Source organism: Lissotriton helveticus, chromosome 1_1, assembly GCF_964261635.1.
Source record: "Lissotriton helveticus chromosome 1_1, aLisHel1.1, whole genome shotgun sequence".
Lineage (NCBI taxonomy): Eukaryota > Metazoa > Chordata > Amphibia > Caudata > Salamandridae > Lissotriton > Lissotriton helveticus.
Window position 1 is genome coordinate 679,345,649 of NC_136057.1, and position 18,031 is coordinate 679,363,679.

Genomic DNA, 18,031 nt, shown 5'->3' on the forward strand with positions numbered 1-18,031 from the left:
GAGTCACTGCCGTACTCACTGGCCCTCGATTGGTAGCCCAGGTGCTCCTGACAGTAGCTTTCGGCGGGGCCATATTCCGTCGAACCACCACATACAGCTTTGCCTCCAAGCTCCAGCGAGAGCCCCCTCGCTGGTTTCCTTGTAGATTCCTTGTGGGTCGCTGGGCGGCCAGACACACAGCAACCTTCGTAGACGGCAAGTGCCTGGGGTCAATCCTCACTATCGTCAGCATCCAATACCGCTGTCTCAGTAGCAGGAGCGGCTGAGTCCCCCCAGCGAGTCCATTAGTGAATCCGTCAGCGAATCCATCAGCCGGTAAGCCGCTTCTCCCGCAATTTCACCGTAATCGTACAGAGGCGTTAAAGTCGCGGTGGAAGTCTAACAATACAGCCAGATTCCTTTATTCTCAATCCTGCTTTCCTCCTTGCCGCATTCCTTCAGTCACAGCTTAAGCCTCCAGAGCTCTGTGGCCGACTCTCTGAGACGGCGTCGGTCCGCCATCTTGCTCCTCCCCTGCAATATTCTTTATCAAAGAGTTGTTAGGCAACAATAGTAAGCATTGTTAATGGAGTATTTATTTTTAAATGATCTCCAGTGCACTGTATCCACCAATATCCCTTATCACTTTTACTGTGCCATCATTGAAGCACCTACTAGAAATGTTTTCCTACACTTCATGACTATACACTGATTAAAATACTGTTCAATCATACACAGGAGTGTATTAGATCTGTTTGGCCAAAGAATCCTAGGCTTAAAGCTTCTCCCAAGGGAACCGTTGTTTCTTCATAATTATGTACCCTTATTCCTAGGGATACCGCATTGCCCCATAATATTTACAGTTTCTGGCAAAGCCCAGTGTGCTGATGGGCCCTTATTATTCTTCAGATCCCAGCAGACAGTTTATTTTATTTTAAAAGTTTTATATAGCGCTAGCTTGACCCGTGGGTATCAGAGCGCTTTACATATACACAGGAGATAAAGGCTGCATTACATAGCATAATCTAAGGAAGCAAAAAAGATATAAGCAAAAGCATAATAACTAGGCAAAACAGTGAGAGATAAAGGTTGCATCACATAGCATGAGCCAAAGAAGCAAGAAAGATATAAGCAAAAACATAATAATTAGACAACCGGTGAGGGTGAGGGAGACAAAATAAAGCGGGTGGTTGGCACAGTCCAGTAACAACCTATCCTTGATGGTCAAGTGAGGGGGGAGTCAATTAGGTTATCAGAGTCTAGGTTAGGTGACCTTGGTCGGTAAAGAATTTGTTGAGGAGATGGAGTTCAAGTCCCTTTTAAAGCAGGAGAAGGAGGGGTTGCATCTGAGGTCTCTAGGGAGTGAGTTCCACATCCTGGGTACATTACCAGAGAAGGATCGAGACTGAGTGGTTTTCCTTTTCACTTTTGGAGGGATGAGAAGAAGTGAGTTGGAGCTTCTCAGAGTTCTGGATTTTCCTGCTTTTACTAGTTTGCTGTTACGGTAGTTGGGGGAAGGTGAGTGAAGGGTTTTGTGTGTGATGCAGGCCAGTTTGTAAATACATCTACCTTCCATGGGAAGCCATTTGAGGGAGTTGAGAGCTGGTGTGATGTGATCAAATCTTTTTACACCAGTAATGAGTTGGGCTGCCATGTTGAGGACTGACCTAAGTGGGGCTAGGTGAGCTTTCGGTGTCCGTTAGGATGGCGTTCCCATAGTTCAGTTTGGAGAGGACTAGGGATTGTACTATTGTCATGAGATCATCTTGGAGAATGAAAGGTTTCATTTTCTTGAGGTGTTTTAGTGAGTAAAGTGCACCTTTTGCAGAGTTTTTGATGTGGTCTTTCATTGATAAGTTCTTGTCCATGGTAATGCCTAGTGACGTAACCAAGTCGGATAGGACGAGGGAGCAGTATAGGGCATAAAGATTCTTGAGCCAGTCTTGGATTGGTTGGTGGTTACTTTTTGGAGAAAACAGTATTAGTTCAGTTTTTTCGGAATTCAGCTCTAAGTGATTCGTGTTCAACCAACATTGGATCTTGGTTAGTGTGACATTGAGGTGACGGATGTCGCTGGGAGATTTGATTTTGTAGTAAATTTGAGTGTCATATGCATATAGGTTGCAATGAACTCCTGCTTGTTTCAGAATGATTGTCAGGTGTTCCATAAAGAGACTGTAGAGGGATGGTGAGAGGATCGATCCTTGCAGGACCCCAAGTGTGACTTGTGTTGGCCTCGAGAGACAGGAGTTGATTTTAATTTGTTGCGAACGGTGCTGAAGGAAGGAAGTGAACCATTTTAGTACTAAGCCATTAATGCCAGAGCTCAAGTAACGCTGGATAATTTATTGTGTCGAATGCTGCGGATAGGTCAATAAGCATAAGGAGACAGGCTTCGCCTTCATCTAAGGCTTTGTGGATATCGTCAGAAATATTAAGCATCGCTGTTTCGGTGCTACAACCTTTCTTGAATCCCGGTTGAAAGGTGTCGAGCAGGTTGAAATCGTCAATGTGTTTGTTGAGTTCTTGGAGAACGCACTTCTCCAATGTTTTAGCTAGGAACGGGAGGTTGGAGATAGGTCTGAGGTTGTTGAGATTGTTGGGGTCGGCTCCTGGTTTCTTGAGTATGGGTGTGATTTGTCCTAGTTGAAGGGAGTCTGGAACACAGCCAGAGAGGAGTTGATGATTTTTGTCCATAAAGGGGTATTGATGTGATTGAGTTGTTTTACTATTGTGGATGGGAAGCGGTTCATAGTGTGGGAAGAGGGCTTTAAGCTTGCAATTATGTTGAAGATCTCGTTTTCCGACATGAGCTCGAAGTCTGACCAGTGAGCATTATTTTTTAGTTGGAGGTTGTCCTTCGTATGATATCTTTCTGTTTGGTCCAGGGTGCTTGAGGGGGGGCAGGTTAAGAGGGAGGGGGGATTTCAGGTTTGGGTGAAGGATTGTTCAATTGTTACTTTATCTGTGAAGAAGCAGGCAATTTGTTCGCAACGATTTTTGGTGGCTTTGATTTCATGTGAGGATGTGCCGTTTGTTTGACTTTTAACAATGGTTTTTTTTTTATCTTTTTTTTTTTCCCAGACTGTGCACATTGTACATTATACATTCAAACATTTCATATCAATCGTAGGTTACAAAACAAAAAAATAAATCATCATATTATATACAGATAGTACAGCTCATATCTCTGTAATGAAAAAAAGAAAAAAAATTAAATAAATAAAACCCCAAAAATATAATAAGAGAAAGCCTTAATCAATGTGAACCCAGGCTCTCTTTCCATCTGGTTATAGGCTCCCAAATTCTAAGTCCTCTCATCCTACCTCTCGCACCTTTCCGAGCATATATAGGTTTTTCCAAATTGTAAGCCGCTAGTAAATTAGCCAGCAAGTTTTGCATAGCAGGTGGATTTCTATCGAGCCATGCCCTGGCTATTGTCAATCTATACACTGCAGTGGCCACAAAAATAAATTCTCTCTCCGTACCTCCCCTATCTGAGCCTAATCCCAATAATAATACAGAGGGGGTTAGAGTTATTTGAAAGCCCAGTGTTCTAATCACAAAGCACTCTATATTACCAATCAGGGTATGCAATTGGGGGCAGGTAGCAAATATATGTACAATATCTGCCTCTAAAGAGTTACATCTAGGGCAGGTGATACCAGTAGTACCTCCCCATTTGGCGATTCTTGCTGGGGTAAAGTATAATTGATACAGAGTTTTATAATGCTGTGATTGAAGGGGTGCTGAACACAATACCGTGCGTGCCAATTCAAGTGACTCCTGAAATATTTCATTCGAAATGCTCAGCTTTTCTACCCATTTACTACAATACTTTTCCATGTCATCTACTTTCCCTTTCATCAGACATGCATACAGTGATCTAATTGTACAGTCCGCGGAGACCTGTATTTTTTCCAAAATTTCATTTCTTTGGAACCCTGCAGGCCCTCCCTGTTTACTACTCAGGAAACTCCTAACCTGCAGGTATTTAAAAAACGACCTCCTGTCGATACCATATTTCACCATAAGGTCTGTAAACTGTAGTATCCCTCTCTCATCCCTCAAATCCCCAATCTGCACTATTCCCCTTTCAACCCAGCTAGCCATTGTGCCATCAGCGAAAACTGCCTCGGGGAATGACCGGTTCTTATATAGCCTGGTATATCTATTGAATCTTCCAAGGCCTGGCTTTTTTAGGAAAGTATTCCAGATCCTAACTGTTGCATTAAGTGTTATAAATCTGGTCCTCTTGTAGTACCCATATTCCGTGCAGTTTAAGTAACAATTTTCTGCTTCCTCACCCAAAACAGCTGCGTAAACCTTTGTGGACATAGTTGTCACTCTTTGCTCTTTACCACCTCCCCCTATTAACCCCTGCATATATTGAAGGACAGTAGCGAGATAATACATTCTAAAATCAGGTACTCCCCATCCCCCTCTCTCTCTCGGCAAAGACATAAATCTGTAAGCTCTCCTGGTCTTACCATGTGCCCAGATAAATCTATTCAAAATAATTTCTAATGAGTTAAACCATTTGGCTTCAAAAAAAAGTGGAATGGATCTAAATAAATGAAGAAATTTGGGGAGAATTAACATTTTAATAAAGTTAGTAGTACCTACCAAGGATAAGTGCAGGTTATTTAATCTATCCAGATCAGATTTTACTCTTGATATTAGGGGGGCGATATTATTTTCAACAACTTTGTCTAAATCTGATGAAATAGCCACCCCTAGATAAACTGCAGCGGTAGTCACCCGCAAGTCATTACAACTAGAATAGGCATTTTCTACAATCTGTGTCTTTGACCTGTTCAGGCTATATCCGGAGACTTGTCCAAACAGCTCAGCTTCTGCTTCCACCTCTCTAATTGCCAAAAGAGGGTCTGGGGTAAGTATTGCCACGTCATCGGCATAGGCAAGTGTTTTAACCACACATCCGTTCAACCTCATGGGATATATAAGTGGATTGAATTCGAGCTTACGCAAAAATGGCTCTAAATAGAGGGCGAACAACAATGGGGATGAGGGACACCCTTGTCTCGTCCCCCTCCCAATTTTAACAGCTGTCGAATACCCTCTGTTAACTCTAATTTTAGCCGTGGGCTCATTATATAAAGCTTGTATAGCCCTAGTAAATCCCTCTCCTATACCGCACCACCTCATAGTTTGCCATAAATAGTCCCAGGAGACCCTATTGAATGCCTTTTCGGCATCTAAAAAAAGCGCTGCCATAGGGTCTCCCAGGACACCTGCCGCATCAAACATGGTGATGACCGTCCTAATATGCTGCGTTGTCCCTTTGCCAGGAATAAATCCATGTTGTGCTGGACTTACCAAATTCTCAATAACCCCTGACAACCTTGTAGCTAAGATTTTGGAATATATTTTGACGTCAGCATTCATCAGTGTTATCGGTCTGTAAGACCCCGTAACTTTTGGATCCTTCCCCTTTTTCAGAATGACAATAATATCCGCCCCCCCCCCCCCATGATTGGGGGATTGACTCCCCTTTTTGTGCCAAAACCATGATGTTAAACATGTCAACCAGCAGCGAGCCTTTAAAAACTTTATAAAACTCCACCGGGATCTGATCAGGACCTGCTGCCTTACCCGAAGGTAAACTACTTAATGCAACATCAAATTCATCCATATGTAGTACGGCTTCTAAGACTTCATTTCCATCCTCAGCTAAAATAGGGGAAGAAATTTCTCTAAGGTATCCAATGATATCGTTGATACTTCCTTCCTTCTCTGGAGTGTACAGGGTGGAGTAATAGTCTCTAAATACTTCTCTAACTAAATCAGCCTCTCCTACCAAATTACCTTGCTGATCCTTAATCTCTTTAATATCTGATGTGGCCAATCTCTGTCTAGTACGCACAGCCAGGATGTGTCCTACCCTTTCGCTCAGTTCATATACGTTCTCTTTTTTAATCAGATCATTCTTTGCAGCTTTCTCGCCTATACCTTCTATGGCTTCTGCTTTTAGAGCTATAATTCTAAATAAATGCAGTTCTAGCGGGCGGTTCTGTAATATAGCCAGAGCCAGATCATCTTCCTCCTTTATCAATCTTAATCTTACTTCCTCTATTCTTACTCTCTCTTTCTTCTGCCTTGCTAAGACATAGCTTGTGGTTTCCCCCCGTATCCCGGCCTTAAAAGCGTCCCATACAACACCCGGCGGTGCAGTTTCTCTATTAATCTCCCCAAAAAATTTAATCCATTCCTCCATATATTTTCTGTAATCCGGGTCTTTTAACAAAGCTCTTTCAAATGTCCACTGTGTTCTAATGTTTTGTTCCTGCCCCAATTTCAAGGTTAAAATCAACGGGCTATGATCCGACACTATCCGTGGTTGCTTCTCCATTTGCGAGCTCTGCATTAATGAATTAGAAATTAAAAAATAATCCAACCTGACCAGCGTCCTATGTGGGGCTGAAAAAAACGTACTGCCATCTAAATATGGGTGCAACTTAACCCATGGGTCCACCAAAGAGTTATGTGACGCCAGATCTACCAAAGCCTTATACACTTTCTTTTTCCTCCCCCCATACTTCCCTCCTATCTGTAGAAAAGAGCTATCTGGCACATGAATATTTAGATCCCCACAACATACAATAGGCTCTGGCCATGGAGCCAGTTCAATATCCAGAAATTGCAGGACATCTGGATCGTCCTCAGTTGAGCCATATATTGATACTAATGTTAAAACCTCCCCTTTAAAACAAATTTCAAGAATCACCCACCTCCCCCATTGATCCTCTTTCTTTCTTCTTACTTCTACATCACTATTCCTACCCAACACTGCAACTCCTCTTGTTTTTGTCCCCTGCTTAGTGTTTGCTAACACTTTAAGTCCAAGTTGCTCCAATAAATACGCTCTTGTTCCTTCTATGTGTGTCTCCTGTAGACATACCAAATCCAATTTTAAAGTTTTCAACCAAGCCGCCACTCTCCATCTTTTGTTAACGCAGTTGAGCCCACAGATATTGATAGAAGCAATCTTACATGCCATCATAATGCCACAAATTTCTTATGCAAAAACCTACTATTTTTGTATACCATATGTCTTTAAACCTAAACCATATACCAATGTGCTAAATCCAACAGTTAATACCGAAAATGTGAACCTTTTCCCCCCCCCGCCCACCACCCTTCCATCCCTCCCCTCCCTCCCCTCCCACAGTCACCCACCCCCCCTTTACTGGCAAATAGGTCAAGGTGACCTATGTGTGGCCGCTTTTGAGTTGCGTCAATCGCATCCCCCCTCAGCCTACATACTCACAGGCTGCCAGACTCCCTGAATCAGCCCTCGTCATCGATCGATCATTCATTCAATTATATGCATTAATTTTGATCCATCATAAGCAACATTTTCAGCATTTTTAGCCCCCTTACCTGTTTTTCAACTCTTCAATAAACTGCTGCACTTTGATTTCTGAATTAAACATTCTTATTTTCCCTTTTGTCACCACTTTCAATTTAGCGGGGAAGAGGAGATATGCTTCTGACCCTAATGCCTGTAGTGGTGCAATCAGCTGTCTGAGCCTCCACCTTCTCTCTACTGTAGCATGGCAAAAATCAGGCCTAGCGAAGAATGAAGTGCCCTCAAATGCTCTCTTAGAATCGGGTCTAGCCTTAGCTATAATTTCCTCCCTTAACAAAAAGTTCCCTACATTTACTAAGATTGCTCTGGGGTAGGAGCCCTGTCCGTCCTTCCCTGCTCCATGCTTTACTGTGAAGGGATATCTGTGTGCCCGCTGAATCTCTTTCTCCCATTCCCATTCTGACTCTGGGAAGGCCCCCTTCAACATATTCACTACAAATCGCCTCGTGTCCTGCCCTTCAATCCCCTCTGCCACACCCAGAAGTCTAATGTTATTTCTTCGTTGTCGATTTTCAAAATCTTCCAGCTTCCATTGAAAATCTTCTGAGCGCTTTTCCTGGTCTATTTTAAAGGTCTTAAAGTCTCCCATGTCGTCTTCCAGCTTGCCTGTCCGTTCCTCTGCTTCCGTTACTCTTTCCGCCAGTTCATCATATAGTTTATTCATTTTTCTCATTGTGTTCTGGATTTTTTTAGCATCCTGCCTTGCTCTCCGGCTTTCCGCCCTGGCCTCAGTCTGCATTTGTTTAAGGGTGTTAAACAGGAGCTCGACAGGGATCTGTTGCATTGTACCCTCAGGTGGAATTTCTGGGTTATTGCCATCCTCTTCCTGGTATGCCTGAGAGGTCGCTGAGTAGTCCCATACTAATTTTCTTTGGGCCCCCTCAAAGCCCCCTGTCAGCTGTCTTGATAACTTTAATGATTTCCTTTTCCTTTTCTGGGTGGTGCCTTTGTCTGTACCGAAGTCAGAGCCTGAACCAACGCCAGAGCCAGAAACAGAAAACTCCTCTGAGCACCCATCACTTGTCTGCTCTAACTCAGATTCCTCATTAAGGGAGTAGAAGCAGTCCCCTTCTGCAGAGCCCCCTTCGACTTTTTCCGCCCCCTCTGCCGTTCCATCTTTGCTTGCGAGGCTAAGGGTACTTCCCCAAGTCTTAGTAGGCTCCCCCCCTCCCTTTGCTAGTTTCATTTCTTTTTCTACTAGCATGAGGGCCCCCATCATGTCAGCGTTGCCAAACTCGAAATCGCTCTGCGCCAAGCTCTTACCAATTTTGGCTTTGTATTCCATATTCGGGGCTGGACTGAGGGTTTTACTTTCTGGCCGTGTTACCTGACCTCCTTGCTCTGCTGAGCCTGCAGCGGGGATGTCCGCGGTCTGATCCTGCACCGGCTCGCTCCCCAGGTCGGAGCTGCGGTGTTGCCTAGCAACCACGGCCTGAGCGTCCACAGCGTCCTCGAGGACGTTTTCACGGAGGTCCTTCACATCGCCCTTGCCGACTCCAGGGTTGCCGCTGTCCCGTCTGCCTCTGCTGCCGGGATTCTCCTCTGCGGGCTGCAACGGTAATTTTGGTGTAAAGGCCTCTGCAACGGAAGGCTGTCTCAGCGTCGACTCTTTGCCTCTCTGTTTTTCATCATTCCTTCCCGCTCTGCTTGAAATCACCGCTCGCGTTGTTACGGCGTTCCCCTGCGCCGGTTTGGATCTCTGCTCTGTCTTCTGTTCTGCTTTCTTTTTTCCCCCGCCTGGGATTCCTGACTTCGCGATGGCACCAGGGTTGCGAGGGGGTCTGTTCGAGTCATCAGTGTCCCAGAGTGCTCCTCCTGACATAGCCTTTTCCTTCTCCCTCTCTTGCCTCGGTGTTTTTGCGGGCATCTTAACCGCTTGTGCCTGCGGTCTCTTCTTGAGTCCGAGCGAGCTCATCAGACCTTCAGCACCTCTCTTGAGCCAGGCAACACCTCGAAAGCACCTATGAAGGTAAATTATGGCTGTCCTCGTACCGGATATGCTGGATATGCTGAGCAGCTTAACGCCGGCATATAATGTCCATTCAGGGTAATCAGCATCTTTAAATCATGCTTCTGAAAAATTCTAAGGCAGAGGAGGGGATGAGTGCGACTGCTTACAGCAACCCAGCGTCGGCCATCTTGCCTCCTCCCCGTTGTGATGGTGCTTTGTGACTTTTAACAATGTTGAAGAGTTCTCTAGGTCTATTCTTCTCCTGGTCTAGTTGGTTGCGGAAGTATGAGGCCTTTTCTCTGAATATGTGTATTTTATAGGCCAGCTGCGCAGATCTAAGTTGCGTTAGGTGTACAGTCGATGGGTTTAGTCTCCAAGTCCTTTCCGACTGAGTTGTTGTCTTTCGTTATTAAGATTCACGTTGAACCAAAATTTAGATTTGATTGGTCTCAGCTGTTTGGGTTTGAGTGGCGCTACTTTATCTAATACCTCCGTCATTTTTTAATTAAAGTGAGCTGTGAGATCCTCAGCCGACAAAGTGGAAGGCTGGGGCTGTAGAAGGGCATGAATCCTGGATTCAAGTTTGGTTATAGGGACTTCTTTGATGTTTCTGGTCCAGTGCTTCGGTATGTCAGATTGTATTTGGTTGGTATCTGACTTGCGAGTCAATATTAAACAGTATAAGGTGGTGGGCAGACCAGTCAATTGGAGGAATCACTTTCAGAGAGATCAGCTCATTTTTGGTGATGATCGCATCCAGAGTTGCTCCTTTGGTGTGAGTTAGTTCATTGCAGAGTTGTTTGAGGTTGGTTATTTCAAGCAGGTTGGAGAGGGTCTAGACTGTGGTGTCTTCTGGGTTATTCCAGTGGATATTGAGGTCACCCAGGAACACGTCTTTTGTGTCTGTTAGAGAGAAACGTGTTATTAGGTTGGTTAGTTCTTTGACGAAGAATGGTAGATGGTGTGAAATTTGATAGGCGTGGTGCCTTTGCCTGTCAGTTCAACATCCAGGTACTCAAGAGTCAGGCATTCTGTAGGTTTTAGTGTGGTAATCTGTATTCCTACTTTGTGAATGATGGCTAGTCCGCCACCCGTTTTGATCGGTCTGTCGTGTCTGATGATGTTGTAACCTGGGGGGGCGAGTATGTCTAGAATGGGGATAGAGTGGTCATTGAGCCAGGATTCTGTGAGGAATGCAATGTCTATTTCATGAGCGAGTAAACCTTCAGCAATGTCTGTGGCGTGTTGTACTGCTGATTTACAGTTGAGGAGCATGCAAGATAGAGGACGGGGAGCCTCAATGATGGAGTGTGCTGTGTGGATAGAAGTGTATTGAGCGGGAGGTCTGGGCGAGTGGACAGTTCTAGGAATTCTGTTTGTGCCGACTATAACTGGGATAGCGAAAGGAGCTGTGTTCTGGCACAATGTGAGGTACGGGTCATTGATCTCATCTGCTTCCAGTGCAGAAATTGGCCGGAAAGCTCGGCTGGGTCGATGTGCTTGATTCCTCACAGGAATGGAGGGCCGTGGGGTGCCAAGTGGGGCAATGGAAGAGGCAGTGCGGGGGGAAAGTGCGTAGCTACCCTGAGTGTGGGAGCACAGTGGTTTAAACCGAATGAGAAGGTCTTGCTGTAGGTGTAGGATATCGGCAGCTAGGGCATCTATGTTCTGCTACATTCGGGTCAGTTGTTGGGTAATAGAGCTAGAAGAGCTTCTTGTTTTAGGCGGGAGCCGTGAATGACTAGGGTCTGTGGAAGGAGAGGGTACTGGATTATGGGGTTGAACGGTATCATTGGGATTAAGAGTGGGGATAGAATGAACGTGAGGGGCCGGGTCATTAATGCTTCCAGACTTGGTGTTGGGAGGAGGTGTTATGGGTCTAATGTCCAAGGGGAGAGAGTGGGCAAGGGTAAGGAGGAAGTCGGTGTCCAGGGGGTTGGTCGTAAGTTTAGAAGTGGAGACTGACTGAGGGTGAGGTCGTGGGACAGAGGAAGGAGAGTGTGTAGTGGTTTCAGGGAGGTCGTTGTCCACTGGATTATCGGTGACGATGGATAAGGGGAAGGTTTGGTCAGCAGGAATAGGGTCATTGTGGGGGTTAAGTATAGTTTGAGAGGGTTGAGTCGGATCATCAGGGGTCGAGAGGGGAGTGTCCGTGGCGGGTACAGTCGCGGGAAAACAGAAGACAAAAGATTGTGTCCGGGCTGCCTAGTTCGAGATCAGCCTTGCAATGTTTCTTTACTGTGAGATTGCTGGTGGGATCAGTTGTTGCCTTTCTAGTGGGTGTTTGACGGCGGAGTGTGATGACGGGGTAGTGAGATTGTAATGAGTGATCGTGGATGTCCATTAATCGTAGAGTGGATTGTCCGGGAGGGGAGATTGAATCTGTTCCGTATTGTTAGTCAGTGAGGAGGGGGATGGGGGAGGTAGGGTAAGAAGGTTTGTTGAGTTAGTGAGGAAAGTAACGTTGGAAAGTGAGGATCAAAAGTGGTGAGGTGCGGGTCGGTGGCCTGTATGCAAATGTTTCCTGTTCTGTAGAAAATTGTGAGAACCCCTTTAAAGGTAGGAGAGCTGGTTTTGGAGACTTTTTCACCATATGGAATATTTACTGATTTTGTGACATGAAAGTGAAGACTGAGGGTGTTTTTCCACTTTGCCGGACGATTAGTGTAAAAGATTAAGTTATTTTTCGTGTTGCCGTTTGTCACGGTGTGGTATTTGTCTACAAAGTGTTTCCGGGTGTTGTTTTAAAGTACTGAGCTTGAAGTTCTCTTTAGCATTGTGGTCAGATTATCTGGGTAGTTAATGGACCATGAGTTTGGTCCATAATGTGCAAGATTTTAGAGTTCTGGGAGGGGTTTAGAGGGCGCATAGTTGACGACTATGACATACCATTCCCAACGCCATATCTGTCAACTCACAGTCTTCTGCTGGACACAAGCACCTGCCATATCCCAAGCTGGATATGCTAACTGTAGTGATGTGCACCCTCTAGCTCTCTGGCGCGTCTTCCTCTCTCAGTGTGGTGACGAGTTTCGGGGACCCATCTTGGGGCAGGGATACTATGCATGCAGGGCCGTAGCTGGGCAGCTGGAGTTGAGCTACTGAGAAAGACAGATCTCTCCGACCATGTGTGCTCCAGATTAACAGGTACACCCAGCTCTGCGGGCCCCCGATGAAGGAAGCCACAGTTTTATTAAAGACTCAGTGAATAATTGTTGAATTACGGTGATGACTGATGAAGTTGGCGCAATTGTCTGCAAATACTGTTTCAAGGTTAAGTCTACTGACTCTGCATTTGCTATCCATGATACTAATGGGGGCCAGTTTACTATACTAACCTGGACACCATCACTGAGCAGCTCTGAAGAGGCAGCTGCAGGGAGTGCATGCAGTGCTCCTTGGTCGACTGCCCTCACTAGCACCACCTAGATTGATGCCAGCCCTGACAGGTCTCCACACCCTTCTCTCAGCCAAGGCCGCAAGATGAATCCAAGTAACTATGGCTGCAAGCATCAATGATTTTATTTTACAAACTCAGCCCTGTCAAGTATCACGCATCAGATGTGACACTAACGCATTTCAGTGTGGTGATCCGCATCATCGCACTGAAATGGAAAGTCACGCATAAATGGCATAGCACCTCCTCGACTGTCAGGCCTTAGCGCTGCTAATCGTGCACCAATATTTAATGCAGACTGAATGTAAAGCTAAAGTTAGAAGTGCGCTATGCGCCCTGCTTCTAGAAGGCTTTGGAAGTGGCTAAGCTGCAGTGCTACACAATGTAACACTAGTATTAACCACGTGGCGCCTAAATCCTGATAGATGACATCAGAAAGAGCGTGCCGTCATGAGTGGGTGGTTGTGGGAGGGAGGCTTCACTTGTAATGGCAGAGCTGCTCGTGGTAAATAATATTGAAATAAAAAAATGAAAATGCAGATCCTCGCGACCGGCCTGAGCCGCCCCAACCCCACTGACCGTGGCGGCTGCTGGAACTCTCATCTTTTGATGAGTCAATGAAGTATGCCCGAGCAAATGATATTTGCAGCGGAAGTCGCTGCGGCCATGAGGCGCCCCATAATGAATTGCTGCTCCTCTCCTCTCACAAAGTGAGTAAGTGCCTGCTGTTAAAGTAATTCAAGAATAAGTGTGTAATTCCTTTGAATAGCGAAGCAACGCCCTTCAGATGTACACCAAAGAGCAGGGATGGCAGAGAGGGGCACTTGACCCGCTGTATGAATATGGGCTCATGGGGCACCGGTTCATGACCGCAGCAACATATGTAGTACACTGCATGCCCACGGGTCGTGTCATTTAAACGACACTAACCCCAAGTCCAAATTACGTATTTGGAGCAATGTTTGATAAAGATGGTAGCAGGTTTGAGCACCGACGTATGACATGACCAGTGTGCACAGCTGATCCGTGCTCACTTGATCGCTTCATTTGACTTGACAGAGTTTAATTTAAGGCCTTCCAGACATCCCCGCAGGCCACCCGGGCCTTCTCTTGGATCAGTGGTATTATACCCACCTCTTTTTGCACATATACTGGTCTTGGTGAGGGGCACTAACCTCACGTAAGCCAATATCCCACGCCAGCCAATGTGTCTGCCACATTCCAATGGCACCTGACAGTTTGCTTGCCTCCAGTATGTTTTGAGCACCAATAAAACTGTCAAGAAACTCTGGTGACTAATGGACCAGCTGGGGATCGATCAAGGTTTGTCTAGTGGAAATTTTACACAGAAGGTTAATGTGCTTGCTGCAAAGCACGAGCATCATGCAGCTCACAGAAGTGCATATGATGTAAATAGGTTATTTTGTTACTGCTTTTGTCTGAGAGATCCTTTTAATAGTTGCAATTTACAAATTAAAATCTCCCCCGATCTTTCATTATCCTAATGTTGCAAAACGGGTTCAGTTGGGTAGAAATCAATTGTTATTAGTAATCACAACCCCAAACCACAGTGGGACATTTTAAATTCTGAGTTTGTGCTTCTTTATATCAAGCACTCTTAAACAATACCGAGTATGATTGACATATGACTCCTTTCCTATACCTTTTTTGCAACATTTCATATACACTGCTTTACACACGTAAGATTTATTGTCTCCATGTTTGATGTACAGTTCTCTGACACCCTAAAATGGTACAAGTAGCTCTAAAAAGCAAAACAAAAGCATGTGAGAGAGAGTGGTTATGGAGACTTAAGGGTCACTGTTAAAGGGTGGTAAATCGCAATCGTCTTCATTGCTGGATTTTGCTGGCAAGAGTGTGTCACTCATAGTTGGTGAAATGTCACTCATAATTTCACTGAAATTATGAAAATGTCACACATAGTAATCGGACACCTTGGCAGCTATGCAAACTGTCATTTTCAAGTCTATTAGTCTTTTGTTTCTTGTATAAGCCCTGCTTGAAGGGGAAAAATAGAAGTGCAGGTACTCTGTAACAAAGCACCTGCGTGGTTCTGAGAAGGGCCAGTACTCTCCAATTAGAAATGTACGTGTCTCTTGAGAGGTACTACAGGTACTCTTCGTCTCAAAATAAACAAGCATTGACATATCCAATATGTCTCGCGTTTGGGACCTTATAAGTGTTTAGCCATGCAACAGTTTATGTTGTAGCACCAAGGATATTGTACTGCATAAATAAATACTTATAAGGTCCCAAAGGTGAGACCTAGTGGCTATGCCAATGCTTGTTCTTATAATTGCTGTATTAAGTATACACAGATAAGGATACAAAAGATTGTCTTTACCAGTCTGTTCAATGTAAATCACAGACTTGCCTAAGTCCATCATTCCCTGGTACAGCCATCATAAAATGGAGCGGCAATACATTGACCACCCGCTCGGTGGAAGGGGCAAGGCTAGCTGTGGCTCGCCACCTCCTTTCTATTAACTTGCACAGAAGTTTGGACTGCCGCTCCGCGCGGTCGAGGAGGGTGCGTCACGTGACGCCCCCCGCGGCTACGCTCAGGAATGGCAGCTCTATTGCAACCAGTCTAAGCTGGAAAACCGCAGAGATTTTAAAGCCTCGTCGTGTAGGTTGGAAAAGTCAGATGTCCTAATATATTTCGGCAATCAACACCACAGAAACTACAAATTGTTCTATCTGCGTTTTGTGCTGTTAGCTGTGCGCATCTAACTCCAAGGGGGGCGGTTTCCCGTGGCAGAACTTCGAGATCAGTATGGCTAGAAATCACATAATAGAACACGACCCCTAGTCTAGTTTATTGTTTAAAAGGCATCTGAGATCCGAATACGTTTTGCAGCTAATTGGAGTCAACTACGCCGTCATTCGAACCTATGCTGAGTAGACTATTTTAAAAACAGGTTATTTACATCAGTGAAATTCCGCACACTATGTTGATATTGACTTATTCTTTTGTGTTAACATTGCAAAGAGCATGCGTGTTTTAGACGCGTAGCTAGGTGCATTAATTTGTGGTTTAGAATTATATTGCTACTCGGCTCCGCTGAAGAATTATGAGATTGGGTTGAAGGTGCCATATTTGAATACAATTTTGGATTCATTCATTTTGTTTCTATGATCGAACGGGCTCGCACCTATGTGTAAACGTGAATCTATTTTTATTATTAGTGTTTACAAGAGAGACAATTCTTACAACTCAAATATAAAAAATTATAATTAAAACCAACAAAAGATCCCTTTGTTGGTGCTGCTTTATCCAGATTTCTTTTCTTGGTCGTAGGTCCTAACAAGCATTGGCCTACGCGGCCGTTAAAGTGACGCGGCCGCAAAAGTGATAGCGATCAAGCGCGGCGAGCGATGCAAGCAGTGGCTGCGAGAAGCGATCTGTGGTGGGAGAGGGGGAGAAGTAGGAATTGTGTGACGGAAGAAAGACAGATGGCGGCTGCTCGCGTGCACGAAAGTGTGAGGCCACCAAAAGCCTGTGGTGACACAGGCACTTTCAGAAGCCGCTTACTAAATGTTTCACAGAGCAGCGCATGCGCTGGCTCAGGCGAGACATAAAAAGTGCTGGCACTCCGTCCCGGCCCATTTAAAGCGCTGGATAATAAACCAAAGCCGCACTCCCAGAAGAGTTTGGATGGGTTAAAGAACAGAAGCAAGGAGTAGGTAATTCAGTATTACTGCTGACACAGTAATGTGGTAAACCTTTTCGCAGACTAACGAGAGCCCCGCTTCCAATAACCCGCTCACATGGGGCTACCGCCCACTCCAGGGCTGCTCGGTGTTTCTCCGGCAGGCGGAGCTCCCTCCTCGGCGCCCGAGCCCGGATTTTTCAGGAGCAGGCTGGCTTGACGGCAGCAGCACGGGTGGGGGGCTAGAGAACGCACCAGGGCGAGCTATACAGCTCGCAGCCGTGAACACGCACTTTGTCTGTTTACATGCAGCGTAGGATGGCTACCGCTCAGGGAAGATTTAAGAAAACGCGGGACAAAGCCCTCACACTTAGGCAGGACAACCAGCCGTCCGGTGAAGCTGTGTAGAGATTGAGTAGAATGTCAGCCAGCAGGGCACATTCCCCATCACGAGCGGGTATGAACACCAGTGCCGGTGCGGCGAGACACACACAGCGTGTAGAGGCGGCTCCCGTGCGGCTGGGCCATGCTTTTTGGATGTAGCGGTGCGGCCTCTTCCGGTGCAGGAGCAGGGCGGCTTCTTATTGATAAAGGGGCGTTTTTTTAAGCGAGTCATTTTTCTAACCAATCGCGTCTTTTGCTGGGACGTACAGCCACAAAGACCCTCCTAAATCCACCCCTTCGCCTGTCAATCACTGAAATCAGCGTTCCGATTACCGCCCCTCTCTCCTTCAACATATTGAAGTTGGTTTGGTAAGAGTCGGAAGCGAAGTAAGGGCAGTCGGATGACTTAAGCTCTTCAGTCGAAAGAGGAGAGGTAAGTTTCACGTTTTAGAACGTCCGCCTTATGCAGTGGTATTGGCATGTTGAGTAGAATGCATTTTTAAACGATTAGTCAGGTAGGTGTGTTTAAAAATGTTTGAGTATATGCCATTTAAAGAATACAACTGGTTTTATTTTGTAGCCGAGACTTTTGTGTTATCATAGCATTGCTTGTCACTTGTTTTAAAGTATTTTTATTTGGATCGCTATGGCGGGACTTGGTGGTTTTACTTATTTTTCTTGAGGATGCGCTTCTAGTATTGTCTTCATATTGGTAGTAGGCAGTACTGCCTTTTATATTGATGCTTTTTTGGCGCCATTGGCTTTACATCAAAAGTCAATCATTGTCCACGTCATAGAACATTAAATTAAGAGTGATCGTCTTTTTATTGTGGATCATCCAGTGTATCTGCCTTTCTATTGTATGTCTGTCAGTGTGGCATTGTCTTTATCTTGCTGGTTAGACGTTTGTAATGTTTACTTACTGTAGGTCGATCAGCGGCAGTTGCTTTAGTGAGTCAGTGATGTTAGCTTTATATTGTTGGTCAGACAGTAGGCTTATATTTCTATATAATGCAGTGGTATTGTCTTTGTACTGTAGTAAAGTAAGTGAAGCTTTTGAATTGTAGTTAACACTAACATTGTCGTTTTGTACTGTTCAGTCCATGGTATATTTATAGTATGGGTCAGTCACATGTATTCGTTCTATATTGTAGATCATGTCATTAGTACTCCATTCTAAATGGAAGGTCAGGTACTGGTAAGATACGGATTAGCATTGCCAGACATGTGCGCATGATTGAAAACAAATGCTG

At 45.2% G+C, this 18,031-nt stretch overlaps 1 protein-coding gene across 2 annotated transcripts in view; it reads left to right on the forward strand.

Moving 5' to 3' along the window:
* The first annotated feature begins 16,574 nt into the window (after positions 1-16,574).
* The window catches only part of FAM107B (family with sequence similarity 107 member B), a 259,298-nt gene continuing 257,841 nt past the window's right edge, over positions 16,575-18,031 (forward strand). The window contains exon 1 of one of the 2 annotated variants that reach the window (XM_078674202.1): positions 16,575-17,211. The gene's annotated coding sequence lies outside the window, so the exon portion shown is untranslated. The remainder of the gene's footprint in view (positions 17,212-18,031) is intronic. The other variant, XM_078674203.1, reaches the window with a different exon arrangement.